The sequence below is a fragment of the Nicotiana tabacum genome, chromosome 16, assembly GCF_000715075.1.
Source record: "Nicotiana tabacum cultivar K326 chromosome 16, ASM71507v2, whole genome shotgun sequence".
NCBI classification, from domain to species: Eukaryota; Viridiplantae; Streptophyta; class Magnoliopsida; order Solanales; family Solanaceae; genus Nicotiana; species Nicotiana tabacum.
The window spans coordinates 38,341,801-38,357,723 of NC_134095.1; positions in this window are offsets into that span (position 1 = coordinate 38,341,801).

Below are 15,923 nucleotides of genomic sequence, written 5' to 3' on the forward strand. Positions count from 1 at the left end.
ATATCCGGTCTTGTGCAAGTCTGAGCATACACCAGATTACCAACAATAGAAGAGTAAAGAATTGATTCCATGTCTTTTTGTTTTACATCATTTTTAGGGCATTGCATGAGACTAAATTTGTCCCCCTTGTGAATTAGAACAATTCCTGCTGAACAATTGTTCATATTGAATCTCTTTAGAATTCTTTCGATATAGCCTTTCTGAGACAATCCCAATAATCCTTGTGATCTATCACGGAATATTTCTATTCTTGTCACATAGGATGCCTCACTCATATCTTTCATTTCAAAATTCTTAGAGAGAAAATCTTTAGTCTCACGCAATATGCCTAAATCATTAGCAGCAAGTAGAATATCATCAACATATAGGACTAAAAGTATAAACTTGCTCCCACTGATCTTTTGGTATATACACCGATCAACGGTATTTTCCACAAATCCAAAATATGTTATGGTATCATTAAACTTTATATACCATTGTCGTGAGGCTTGTTTAAGTCCATATATTGACTTCTTCAGTTTACACACCATTTGACCTTTTCCTTTAGTTTCAAAACCCTCTAGTTGGTCCATATAAACTTTCTCCTCGAGATCTCCATTAAGAAAGACAGTTTTCACATCCATTTGGTGTAACTCTAAATCATAATGAGCCACCAAAATCATAATAATTCTTAACGAGTCTTTCTTTGAGACCGGTGAAAAGGTCTCTTTATAATCAATGCCTCCTTTCTGAGTATAACCTTTGGCAACAAGTCTGGCTTTGTATCTCTCAATATTGCCATTTGAATCGCGTTTGGTTTTAAAGACCATCTACACCCGATTCTTTTAGAACTTTCTAGCAATTCAATAAGATCCCAGACTTTATTGTATTCCATGGATTTTAACTCTTTCTTTATGGCATCAGTCCATTTGTCAGACTCATTACTTTCTATGGCTTGTGAAAATGAAACCGGATCCTTATTAAGACCAATGCCAAAATCTGACTCTTGCAAATAAACCACGTAATCATCCAAAATAGCCGATTTTCTAACTCTTTGAGATTTTCTTAATGGCATTTTTTGTGGTTCATTTGTGTCAGATATTTGTGAGTTAGTTTCTTCATGAAGTGTTTCATCCAAATGTTGCTCGGTGTTGTCCAAGTGTTCTTCAACAACTGGAACAATATTTGGTATTTGTGTGGAAGTAGGTGATAACTAGGGATTTTGTTACATTTTATACTCCTTCTTGCTTAAGTTTTGATTAGAAATGTGTACAAAATAGTCCCAAAGGCTCACAAGTTGTGCTTGATTGCAGGTTTGATCAACAAAGTGATAAGATGTCAAAGATCAGCTCAAAAAGAAGTGAAACTTGCACAAGTATCAAGGCAAGACAAAGCTCAGGCAAAACAAGGCCAGTGCGGCCGCACACCATTCTGTGCGGTCCGCACAAGTAAGGTTCAGAGAGTATGCAATTTAGGCGAAAAAGGGCAATGCGGCCGCACTAGGTTTTGTGCGGACCGTACTGGGATCAATGCGGCCGCACTCGATTTAGTGCGGTCCACAGTAAGAAGGATCAGAGATTTGCCAGTTCCGAGTTTCAAGCCAATGCGGTCCGCGCTCCATTTCATGCGGACCGTACTAGAAGCCTCCGCGGTCGCACTCCATTCTGTGTGGTCCGCATTGCCTGAGTCATAGAGATTGATTTTTATGTCAAGAGCCTTAGTGTGGCCGCACGTGATTTTGTGCGGTCCGCACTAGCCCCGCAGGGGTATTTTTGTCCAAATTTTTCAGCTTAGTATAAATAGCTTCTTTTCCCATTTTTAGGTCATCAGATAGTTTTAGTTGAGAGTTGCGCTCGTGGGTTCGAATATTTTAGCTATTTTGGGCAATTTTATCTATATTTCTACATTGAATCTTCTTGTTTATCTTAGTAATTAATTAATATGAGTTTTTCTTCATCTATTTCTTGCTTTTCTTCTTTAATTATGAGTAGCTAAACTAATAAGCTAGGGTTGTGGCTCAACTCTAGTATGGGTAATTGATAGGTCTTGTGTTTTAGGGCTAGATTGACTATGGGTGTTTGATATTTGGGCTAATTTCATGTTTAATTGCTGAATTAGTGGTTGCAAACACTAGTTTGTGTTTAGTTGACTTGAGCTCTTCTTGAGAAAGAGAGCTTGAGTCTCTGAAATTGGTCCAACAAGGAATTGGGGCATACTCAAGAGATTAATAGGCCCAATTAAAGGGTTAAACCTCGAGAGAGTAATACCCGACTTGAGCGTTGATTGCTTGTGAAAATTTGCATACCCAATTGGTCTTAAGAAAGTCAATTCGGGCAAAATCACTTGAACCACCGAGAGGTGTAGAGTGGGTAAAATCGTACAACGGTTATATCATACTCCCCAAATATGTCAATCATGCCTTAGACTCAAGTATCCATCAATTGGCTACCTAGGCGAAAGTCACTACCGTAGTGCCTTTTAAACCATTTGTACAACCTACAACATTTTACTCTTAGCTTATTCTAGTTTAATTTACCATTGTAGTTTGATAAAAATAGAAGTAAAACAAAAACCCAAAAATATTTAGAAGTGTAATTTGGAACACATACCCAACTCTAAATTAGATAGATACCCGATTACAACATCTAGCTCTCTGTGGAAATCAATCCCGACCCTAAATCGGGTAAAAGCTGCTTCGACCCTCTCTCGCTACTCAAGAGTAGTGCAGGGTAGGCTTCGATCAACTTTTTGGCGCCGTTGCCGCGGAGCTAACGGTTTTGGCTATCTATTTAAATAGTTTTGTGTATTGTTCTTCTTTCCTTCTTTGTCACTAATTTGTTTGTGTCACAACTCAGGTACCAAATGGCAGCGAACAACGCAAATGACCCTCTTGGAAATGTGATTGCGGGGGAGGAGGCAGATGATGTCGGAGATGGTAAGGTACCTCTTGTACCTCAAGGAAAACGTAGAGGCCGCCAGGCTAATGCTAATGTTAATGATAATATTCCAGACCCTCCTCCGCCACCTCCAAGAGTGGCTCCTAGAGTGCTTCCGAACCAAGGCTATGCAAGTGCTATTGTCCCACCCCGAATCCGTGCGGGAAATTTTCAAATAACCAATGTGATGTTGACCTTACTAAAGCAATGCGGGTACTTCACGGGCGTTGCAAATCAAAATGCTTACAAACATCTCAAGGGGTTCGTGGATACATATTGGGGGAGCAAGCAAACTAATGTGTCCGAGGATGCTCTTAGGTTGAGACTCTTCCCATTCTCACTTACAGGAAAGGCATTGGATTGTCTCGAGCGACTTCCCAACCATTCCATCACTACTTGGGATGAGTTGGCGGACAAGTTCATTGCAAAATTTTTCTCACCGAGGCATATGGCTGCATTGAGAGATGAGATCTTGGCGTTCAAGCAAGAGCCCACGAAACCTTTGCATGAGATTTGGGAGCATTTTAGAACAATGGTGAAGGAATGCCCCAACAATAATATGACTGAGGCGATGATCCAACAAACCTTCTACCGGGCATTAATACAACAAACTAATGCATAGTGAACCAACTTGCTGGGGGCAACTTCATGAAGCTATCGTATGATGAGGCTTGTGACATTCTTGATGAGATGGCTGAAACTTCTTCCGCTTGGCAAAGTAGAGCCAATATGCCCCAGGGTGACCCCACGGTTACCCATTTGCACAAGGAATTACATGATCATGGGCATGCTATAGCTGAGTTGACAACTACAATGGACCAACTAGCAAAGACACAGTTGCAACAAGTTCAAAATCCGCGCCAAGTGAATGCCATGGTGGGTGTTAACATGCTTGTCAACAAAAGAAGACAAAGAGGGCAACAGAACCAAGGGAATTCAGAGCAATTTGATAATGATTGTAGTGGATTTCAAAATGATGATTATGATGAATAAGATGGAGAGGTGCACTATGTGAATAATTATCAAGGCTAAAGAGACAATTCTTCTAACCAACAACAATGGAGACCCCAAAGCAATTGGGGCAATCAACAACAAGGCAATGGTAATTAGGGGAACAACAACCAAAACAACAACTGGGGAAATCAGAACAACAATCAAAACAACCAAGGAAATTGGAATGGTAATAACAACAATTGGGGTGGTAATAACAATCAAGGTGGATGAAACAATGGAAACCAAGGAAACCGGGGGCAAGGCTTTCAAAGGCCCCCAATGTACCTACAACCGAACAATCCAACCCTATTTCCATCTCAAGGTCCCAGTTCTTCTAGCAATGATATAGGTATAATTGAAATGATGTTCGAGCAGATGATGAAGAAGAATGCGGACTCGGATGCTCAGTTGGCTTCCCACAATACCTCTATCAGGAACTTGGAGGTGCAGTTAGGCCAAATCTCACAGTCTTTAAATACTCTCCCTAAGGGTGCGCTACCAAGTGATACGGTAGTAAACCCTAAGGGTGGGAACAATCATGTTATGGCAGTAACAACAAGAAGTGGGAGAGGCGGTGATGTGCATGCCTCCAAACAAAAACAAGTTGTGGATGATAATGTTGAGTTGCAAGAAGATGAAGTTCCTTTGGTGGTTGAAAATGTGATTGATGAAAATGTGAATGAAGAAGTGAGGATTGATATTCAAGATGTCGAGGTGGAAACTAAAAATGATGTGAACCCGTCTAGGGAACACATAATAGACATGCCGGAGCCAGTTGTGTTTAAAGCCAATGCTCCTTTGCCAAGGCCACCTCCGCCTTATCCTCAAAGGCTCACGAAGCAGAAAAATGACAATCAGTTTAAAAAGTTCATTGATATGATGCAGAGCTTATCCATCAATGCGCCTTTTGGTGGAGGCTCTTGAACAAATGCCAGGCTATGCTAAATTCATGAAGGACTTAGTAACAAAGAAGCAGTCTATGGATTGTGAAACTATAAAGATGACTCACCAAGTTAGTGCAATAGTGCATTCAATGGCCCCGAAGCTTGAAGATCCTGGTGCTTTCACCATTCCTTGCACTATTGGGAGTGCGGATTTTGCTAAAGCTCTATGTGATTTGGGGGCTAGTATCAATTTGATGCCCTATTCCGTTTTCAAGACTTTGGGTATTGGGCAGCCAAGGCCGACTTCCATGAGATTACAAATAACAGATAGAACGATGAAGAGACCATTGGGTATTATTGATGATGTGCTTGTCCGGGTAGTGTCACGACCCCAGTTTGCCCTCCGTGAACTATCGTGACGGCACCTAGTCTCTACCACTAGGTAAACCTAACAAGTGCGGAAACAAATCGTCTTGCGGAAATATAAATTTAAAACCAAGAATACTAGAAAGAAACGGTATAAAAAAATGCCGCTCGGCATATACAACATAATATCTCAAACTTCTACATCACTATCCCAAAACCTGGAAACTCACGGGAACACAAACTGAAAGAAATATAGTAAAATGCTCTAACTCCAGAATATCTACATCAACAGTATGATAGAAGGGCTACCACTACAAGATAGAATAAAGATAGAGACTCTTCGGTCTGCGGACGCGACATATGTATCTCGAAGTCTCCAAATGCTCTCCCTGCCTCAAGGATGGTAAGCCTGTGGAGAGGTACCTGGATCTGCACATGAAAAACATGTGCAGAAAGAGCATGAGTACACATAAGCGGTACTCAGTAAGTGCCATGCCTAACCTCGGTCAGGTAGTGACGAGGAAGGTTAGGGCCCTACTGAGGTTAAATAAAATATAAGGTTGAACAGTATGAAATGAAGCAGTATAAATAAGTGCAATAGTAAGAAAATATCATAGAATGGAAGGAACAACAACAACTAGCTCAAAGACCACAAATCACGGAAAAAATACAACTCAAGTCAGTAAATGTCATCCGGGCACCTTCCAAGATACCGTCATGTGGTCCCAATTACAACTATCCAGTGGATCTCCCGGGATACCGTCCCGTAGTCCATCACATGTATATATCCGAAGGATCTCCTGGGATACCGTCCTGTAGTCCAACTATCAATGTGCGGGGATCTATCGGAATCCCGATCCGTAGTCCCAAATGTAAATACCCAGTACTGGGGGAATCTACCGGGTGCATTCCCGTAGTTCCATATAACTGTGCAGGGGGATCTACCGGGAATCTAACCCGTAGTCCCAAAGTAAATGTGCAGGGGGATCTACCGGGAATCTAACCCGTAGTCCCAAAGTAAACAGACAAGGCGGAGCTACCGGAATCCTACATCCGTAGTCCCAAAATAAATACACCGCAGAAGCAAGAAGATAAACAGAAACGACAAAATTTCATATTAAGGAAATAAGTGATTCTAGCCTAGCATGCTGCACAGAATTCAAGTAAGGCAGGTTGAATCAAATAAATCAATTAAGTCACTTAGACATGCTTTCCTAAGCTAACAACAGGCTTAATAGTGCAAGAAATAGAAACAGGAAAGGAAACATACTAGCATTTACTTAAAGAAAATCGGATTTCCAACAATTAGCACAAGTACGCACTCGTCACCTCACGTACAAGGCATTTCAATTACCAAATATACCAATCCTAAGGGGAAGGTCCCCCACACAAGGTTAGACAAGCCACTTACCTCGAGCAAGCTCAAACTTAACCCGAAACCATGCTTTTGCCACGAGTATCCGACTCCAAATGGCCCAAATCTATTCAATTCAATTGCATATTGTAAATAACACCTCAAGTGACTGATTTTAGGATTTAATTCAAAGCTAATACGTGAAATTAGATAAAATAACCAAAATGCCCCCAGGCCCACGTCTTGGAATCGGGTGAAAGTTTATATTTTCAGAAATCTCGTACTCTCACGAGTCTATACATAACAAGAACACTGAAATCGGAGTATAAATGACCCCTCAAATCCTCATTTAAAGGTCTCTTAAACTCAAGCCCTAATTACCCCAATTTACCAAATTTCTCACCATTATTTAGGTCTTTAATCATATGAAAACGAGTTATAAAGTCAAGAACGTTACCTCCAAGCGATTCCCCTTTGTTTTCCTCAAAAATCACTCTCAAAAGCTTCAAAAAAGATTAGAAATGGTGGAAATAAACTCCCAAGTCGCGGAACCCCTTTTTAAAATAATGCCCAGTAGTTTCCGCATCTGCAGTCCTAGGACCGCATCTGCGGAACATTTGTCGCATCTGCGACTTCCCACTTAAGGCCAGATTCCGCATCTGCGGCCCTTTACCCGTAGGTGCGGTACCGCTTCTACGAAAAATATACCGCATCTGTAGTTCCTGGAGAGATGGCCAATTTTCGCTTCTGCGGCTCCTTAGCCGCTTCTGCGGTCCCCAAACCGCAGGTGCGAAAATACCAGAAGGCCAGCTGCTGCACAACTTCAACTCCAAAATTTTTCTCCTTTAACCATCCGAATTCATCCCGAGGCCCCCGGGACCTCAACCAAGGGCATCAACATATCCTAAAACCTTATTCAAACTTGTTCAGATCTTCAAAACACTTCAAACAACATCAAAACAGCCAAAACACATCGGATTCAAGCCTAAGTTTTAAAAATATTCCAAATTCCATTTTCGATAAAAAACCCAACCAAAACACGTCCGAATGACCTGAAATTTTGCACACACATCCCAAATGACATAACAAAACTACTACAACTTTCGGAATTCCATTCTGATCCTCGAATCAAAATCTCTCTATCGAACCAGAAACTTCAAAATTTCGACCTTCGACATTTCAAGCCTAATTTAGCTACGGACCTCCAAAACACAATTCAGACACGCTCCTAACCCCGAAATCACCCAACGGAGCTAAGGGAACCATCAGATTTCCGTTCCGAGACCATCTTCACACTGTTCCAACTACGGTCAACTTTCCAACACTTAAGCTCTCATTTAGGGACTAAGTGTCCCGAAACTCACCGAAATTCAAAACCGAACATCCCGACAATTCACATTAGCAGAAATAAACTTGGGGAAAGCAGTTAATAGGGGATCGGGACGTTAATTCTTAAGACAACCGGCCGGGTCGTCACATTCTCCTACACTTAAACATTCGTTCATCCTCGAACGAGCATAGAGACATACCTGGAGTAGTGAAAAGATGAGGGTAGCGGCTGTGCATATCCTGCTCGGTCTCCCAGGTCGCCTCTTTGACCGACTAACCCCGCCACTGAACCTTTACTGATGCAATGTTCTTTGACCTCAACTTTCTAACCTTCCTGTCCAATATAGCCATTGGTTCCTCAACATAGGATAGATCCTTGTCCAACTGGACTAAACTGAAATCCAACACGTGCGACGGATCACCGTGATACCTCCGGAGCATCAAAACATGAAATACTGGATGAACTCCTGCCAAGCTGGGAGGTAAGGCAAGCTCATAAGCAACCTCCCCAACATGCCTCAATATCTCAAAAGGGCCAATGAACCTCAGACTCAACTTTCCTTTCTTTCCAAACCTCATGACCCCCTTCATAGGCGAAACCTGAAGCAGAACCTGCTCTCCAACCATATAGGAAACATCACGAACCTTCCGGTCCGCATAGCTCTTCTATCTGGACTAGGCTATACAGAGTCTATCCTGAATCACCTTAACCTTCTCCAAAACATCCTAAACCAAATCTGTGCCCAATAGTCTGGCCTAACCCGGCTCAAACCAACCCACCGGAGATCTACATCGCCTATTATATAAAGCCTCATATGGTGCCATTTGAATGCTGGACTGATAGCTGTTGTTGTAAGAAAACTCAGCCAATGGCAAGAACTGATCCCAAGACCCTCCAAACTCAATCACACACGCACGGAGTATATCCTCAAGTATCTAAATAGTGTGCTCGAACTATCCGTCCGTCTGAGGTTGAAATACTGTACTCAACTCTACCCGAGTGCCCAACTCACGCTGAACGACACTCCAAAACCGTGATGTAAACTGAGTACCTCTATCTGAAATAATGGAAACTGGAACACCATGCAGACGAACAATCTCCCAGATATAAATCTCTGCCAACCGCTCCAAAGAATAAGTAGTACACATAGGAATGAAATGAGCGGACTTGGTCAGCCAATCCACAATCACCCAAATAGCATCAAACTTCTTCAAAGTCCGTGGGAGTCCAACTACAAAGTCCATGGTGATCCGCTACCACTTCCACTCCGGAATCTCTATCTGTTGAAGCAACCCACCCAGTCTTTGGTGCTCGTACTTCACCTGCTGGCAGTTGAGGCACCGAGCTACAAATCCAACTATATCTTTCTTCATCCACCTCCACCAATAGTGCTGCCTCAAATCCTAATATATCTTTGCGGCACCCGGATGGATGGAATACCGCAAACTATGTGCCTCCTCTAGAATCAACTCTCGCAGCCCATCAACATTGGGTACACAAATCCGACCCTGCATCCTCAATACCCCATCATCACCAATAGTCACATCTTTGGCATCACTGTGCTGAACCTTATCCTTGAGGACAAGCAAATGGGGGTCAACTAAGGAAGACCGAGATACCATGCAAGCTAGAACTCGACTAGGCTCCGAAAGATCCAATCTCACAAATTGGCTGGCTAAGGCCTGAACATCCATCGCCATAGGCCTCTCCGATGCTGGTAAATATGCCAAACACCCCAAACTCTCTGCCCGATGACTCAAGGCATCAACCACTACATTAGCCTTGCCCGGGTGATACAAAATGGTGATGTCATAGTCCTTCAGCAACTCCAACCACCTCCTCTGGTGCAAATTTAGATCTTTTTGCTTGAACAAATGATGCAAGCTACGTTGGTCAGTATAAATCTCATAGGGAACCCCATATAAATAATGGCACCAAATCTTTAGGGCGTGAACAATGGCAGCTAACTCAAGGTCGTGAAAAAGGTAATTTTTCTCGTGTATCTTCAACTGTCTAGACGCGTAGGCAATCACCCTACCGTCCTGTATCAACACCGCTTCGAGGCCAACGCTCGAGGCATCACAATAGACTATATAAGACCACGAACCAGTAGGCAATATCAAAACTAGGGCTGTAGTCAAAGCTGTCTTGAGCTTCTGAAAGCTCGCCTTACACTCCTCTGTCCACTGAAATAGAGCAGCCTTCTGGGTCAACCTAGTCATAGGAGCTGCAATCGATGAAAACCCCTCTGCAAAACATCGGTAGCAGCCCGCCAAGCCAAGGAAACTGCGGATCACTATAGCGGAGGATGGTCTTGGCTAACTCTGCACGGCCTCTATCTTCTTCGGATCCATCCAAATACCCTGACTCGATACCACGTGGCCTAAGAATGCCACTGAATCCTACCAAAACTCACATTTCGAGAATTTAGCATATAACTTCTTCTCTCTTAGAGTCCGAAGCACAGTCCTCTGGTGCTGCTTATGATCTTCCCGACTCCGGGAATACACCAGAATATCATCAATAAATACAATGATGAACGAGTTAAGATATGGCCGGAACACACTATGAATCAAATGCATAAAGGCTACTGGGGCATTGGTTAGCCCAAATGACATAACAAGGAACTCATAATGACCGTACCGAGTCCTGAAAGTAGTCTTCGGGATGTTTGGCTCCCGAATCTTCAACTGATGGTAACCTGAGCACAAATCAATCTTAGAAAACACTCGTGCGCCCTGAAGCTGGTCAAACAGATCATCAATACGAGGCAAAGGATAATGGTTCTTCACTGTAACCTTGTTCAACTGGCGATAATCAATACACATATGCATAGAACCATCCTTTTTCTTCACAAACAAGACAGGTGCACCCCAAGGTGAAACACTGGTCGAATAAAACCCTTATCAAGCAATTCCTGTAACTGATCCTTCAACTCAGGAGGAGCCATACGATATGGAGGAATAGAAATGGGCTGGGTGCCCGGCAATAGATCAATGCCAAAATCAATATCTCTATCAGGTGGCATGCCGGGAAGATCAGTTGGAAATACGTCGGGAAAATCCCGTACTACTGGGACTGAATCAACTGAAGGGGTATCAATACTGACATCTCTCACATAAGCTAAACACGCGTCACACCCCTTCTTAACATACACGAGCTTTAAGGAAGGAGATAACTCTGCTGGGAGTGTGATCTAAAGTACCACTCCACTCAACATGCGGTATACCTGGCATAGCCAGCGTCACAGTTTTGGCGTGACAATCAAGAATAGCATAATGGGGCGACAAGCAGTCCATGCCCAAGATAATATCAAAATCAACCATGCTGAGTAGCAATAGATCGGCTCTGGTCTCAAAACCATGAACAGTAACCAAACACGACTGATAAACGCGATCCACAACGAGAGAATCTCCTACAGGAGTAGAAACATAAATAGGGAAACTCAAAAAATCTCGGGGTACACCCAAATTAGGAGCAAAATAAGAAGACACATAAGAGTAAGTGGATCCTGGATCGAATAGAAGATGCATCTCTGTGACAAACCAATATAATACCTGTGATGACATAATCGGAGGCAACAACCTCGGTACGGGCAGGAATGGCATAGTATCTGGCCTGGCCTCCCCCTCTAGGGCAACCTCTACCTCCCCGAGCTCCACCCCTAGCTGGCTAGGCAGATGGGTAGCATTTGGAGCTCTACGGGGCACACCGTGGTTGAGAAGTTTGTGAAGGTGCGCCCCTTTGAAGTCTGGGGCAATCCCTAACCATATGGCGTGTGTCACCACACTCAAAGCAAGCTCTGGGAGGACGTGGTGGCTGTGACTGGCTAGGGCCAGGCCTGCTGGACTGACCTCTGAAAGCACCCCGCGTAGGAATCACGCTAGATACCGGTGGTGCATAATAAGGTTCCTGAGATCTAGGAGGAGCTGGAGCACTGCTGGCTGCTGGAAGAGCTGAATGAACAGGGCGACTCATATAACCCGTACCATGACGACCTGCAGCTGGGGTACGAGCACCAGAATAATGGCCCGACTCTCGAGACCTCTTGGCCTCCCTCTCCTCTCTCTCCCTAGCATGCATACCCTCGATCCTCCAAGCAATGCTCACCACCTGCTGATAAGAGATATCCATCTCCAACTCACGAGCCATGGTAGACCGGATGCTGGGAATGAGCTCCTCAATAAACCGGTGAACCCTCTCGCGAACAACCAAGGCTGGTACATGCCTAGCCAATCTGGTGTAACGGATAGCATACACTGAAACAGTCATAGCACCCTGGCGCAAATGCTCAAACTCTGTGCGCCACACGTCCCCGAGGCTCTGAGGAACAAACTCTCTCAGGAACAGCTCTAAGAACTGAGTCCAAGTCAGTGAAGCAGCCTCGTCTAGACTGTCTAACTCATAAGTGCACCACCACTTATAGGCGGCTCCCCGAAGCTGGAAAGCAGTGAAAGAAACCCCGCTCGATCCTGATATACCCATAGTACGAAGGATACGGTGGTACTCCTCCAGAAATCCCAAGGCATCATCTGATGCTAGTCCACTGAATACGGAGGATCATACTTCTTGAACCTCTCAAGTCTCTGCTGCTCATCCTTTGAAGCAGCTGCCCCGTCCTTTGGCTGAACTGGCACTGCAGGTGGTGCTGGAATGATCTCTAGAACCTGCTCAATATGCACTCACTACTCAGGAGTGCGGGCGACAGGAGTTTGTGCTCCTCCCTCGGCCTAGGATGTGGCTGCAGCAAGGGGAAGCAACCCTGACTAAGCTAAGGTGGTGTAGATTTTCATGAACTGTGCTAGAGTCTCCTGAAAGGGCTGGAGTAGTAGTGGCAGTAGCGTGTCAGGTGCCTGGACTCCGGCTGGATCTGCTGGTGGTACCTCAGCGGCAGCTCGCACAGGTGCTCTCGCTGCACCACGTGCACGTCCTTGGACTTTAACCCGGCCTCTAACGGCTGCAGCAGGGGGCGCGGGTGCCTGATCATCTCAAGTAGCACGTGTCCTCACCATCTGTGAGAGAATAGAAGATAGAAGTTTAGAATTGTGTTGTCAAAATATCGCACGACAAGGAAATCAAATGAAGTGAAGATTTTCCTAACAGTTACATAGCCTCTCGTAGATAAGTACAGACGTATCCATACCGATCAACGAGACTCTAATAAACCGGCCTATGTTCCGTGACTCCTATGAACCTAAGGCTCTGATACCAACTTGTCACGACCCCAGTTCGCTCTCCGTGAACTGTCATGACGACACCTAGTCTCTACAACTAGGTAAGCCTAACAAGTGCGGAAACAAATCAAAACTTGTGGAAATATAAATTTAAAACCAAGAATACTAGAAAGAAACGGTATAAAAAAAATGCCGCTCAGCATATACAACCTAATATCTCAAACTTCTACATCACTATCCCAAAATCCGAAAACTCAGGGGAACACAAGCTGAAAGAAATATAGTAAAATGCACTAACTCCAGAATGTCTACATCAACAGTATGATAGAAGGTCTACCACTACAAGATAATAAAGATGGCAACTCTTCGGTCTGCGGACGTGGCAGATGTACCTCGAAGTCTCCAAAAGCTCTCCCTGCCTCAAGGATGGTAAGCCTGTGCAGAGGTACCTGGATCTGCATATGAAAAACATGCGCAGAAAGGGCATGAGTATACCATAGCGGTACTCAGTAAGTGCCATGCCTAACCTCGGTCGGGTAGTGACGAGGAAGGTTTGGGCCCTACTGAGGTTAAATAAAATATAAGGTTGAACAGTATGAAATGAAGCAATATAATAAGTGCAACAGTAAGAAAATATCATAGAATGGAAGGAACAACAACAACTAGCTCAAAGACCACAAATCACAGAAGAAATATAGCTCAAGTTAGTAAATGTCTTCCGGGCACCTTCCAAGATACTGTCCTGTGGTCCCAATCACATGTATATATCCGAAGGATCTCCCGGAATACCGTCCCATAGTCCACCTAGCAATGCGCGAGGATCTACCGAAATCCCGATCCGTAGTCCCAAATGTAAATACCAAATACTGGGGGAATCTACTGGGTGCATTCCCGTAGTTCCATATAACTGTGCAGGGGGATCTACCGGGAATCTAACCCGTAGTCCCAAAGTAAATGTGCAGGGGGATCTACCGGGAATCTAACCCGTCGTCCCAAAGTAAACAGACAAGGGGGAGCTACCGGAATCCCACATCCGTAGTCCCAAAATAAATACACCGCAGCAGCAGGAAGATAAACAAAAACCACAAAATTTCATATTAAGGAAATAAGTGATTCTAGCCTAGCATGCTGCATAGAATTCAAGTAAGGCAGGTTGAATCAAATAAAACAATTAAGTCACTTAGACATGCTTTCCTAAGCTGACAACATGCTTAATAGTGCAAGAAATAGAAACATGAAAGGAAATATACTAGCATTTACTTAAAGAAAATCGGATTTCCAACAATTAGCACAAGTACGCACTCGTCACCTCACGTACAAGGTATTTCAATTACCAAATATACCAATCCTAAGGGAAACGTCCCCCACACTAGGTTAGACAAGCCACTTACCTCGAGCAAGCTCAAACTCAACTCGAAACCACGCTTTTGCCACGAGTATCAGCCTCCAAATGACCCAAATCTATTCAATTCAATTGCATATTGTAAATAACACCTCAAGTGACTGATTCTACGATTTAATTCAAAGCTAATACGCGAAATTAGGTAAAATGACCAAAGTGCCCCTCAGGACCATGTCTCGGAATCGGGTGAAAGTTACACTTTCAGCAACCTCGTACTCTCACGAGTCTATACATAACAAGAACACTGAAATCGGAGTCCAAATGACCTCTCAAATTCTCATTTAAAGGTCTCTTAAACTCCGGCCCTAATTACCCATTTTCCCAAATTTCTTACCATTATTTAGGTCTTTAATCATATGAAAATGAGTTATAAAGTCAAGAACGTTACCTCCAAGCGATTCCCCTTTGTTTTCCTCAAAAATCACTCTCAAAAGCTTCAAAAACGATTAGAAATATTGGAAATAAACTCCCAAGTCTCGGAACCCCTTTTTAAAATAATGCCCAGCAGTTTCCGCATCTACAGTCCTAGGACCGCATCTGCGGTCCCGCTTATGCGAAACAACTGTCGCATCTGCGACTTCCCACTTAAGGCCAGATTCCGCATCTGCGGCCTTTTAACCGTAGGTGCGGTACTGCTTCTGCGGAAAATATACCGCATCTACGGTTCTTGGAGAGATGGCCAATTTTTTCTTTTGCGGTCCCTAAACCGCAGATGCAGAAATACCAGAAGGCCAGTTGCGGCACAACTTTAACTCCAAATTTTTTCTCCGTTAACCATCTGAATTCATCCTGAGGCCCTCGGGACCTTAACCAAGGGCATCAACATATCCTAAAACCTTATTCAAACTTGTTCAGATCTTGAAAACACTTCAAACAATATCAAAATAGCCAAACCACATCGGATTGAAGCCTAAGTTTCAAAAAACTTTTGAATTCCGTTTTTGATCAAAAACCCAACCAAAACATGTCCGAATGACCTGAAATTTTGCACACACATCCCAAATGACATAACAAAACTACAGCTACTCTTACAATTCCATTCCGACCCTCGGATCAAAATCTCGTTATCGAACCGGAAACTTTAAAATTTCGACCTTCGGCATTTTAAGCCTAAATTAGCTACGGACCTCCAAAACACAATTCGGACACGCTCCTAACCCCGAAATCACCCAACAGAGCTAACAGAACTATCAGATTTCCGTTCCGGGGCCGTCTTTACACTGTTCCAACTATGGTCAACTTTCCAACACTTAAGCTCTCATTTAGGGACTAAGTGTCCCGAAACTCATCGAAATTCAAAACCGAACATCCCGACAATTCACATTAGTAGAAATAAACTTGAGAAAAGTAGTTAAGAGGGGATCAGGGCATTAATTCTTAAGATAACCGGCCGGGTCGTCACAGGTGGACAAATTTATCTTGCCACCTGACTTTGTGATCTTGGACTGCGAGGTGGACTATGAAGTTCCTAACATATTGGGAAAACCTTTCCTAGCTACGGGGAA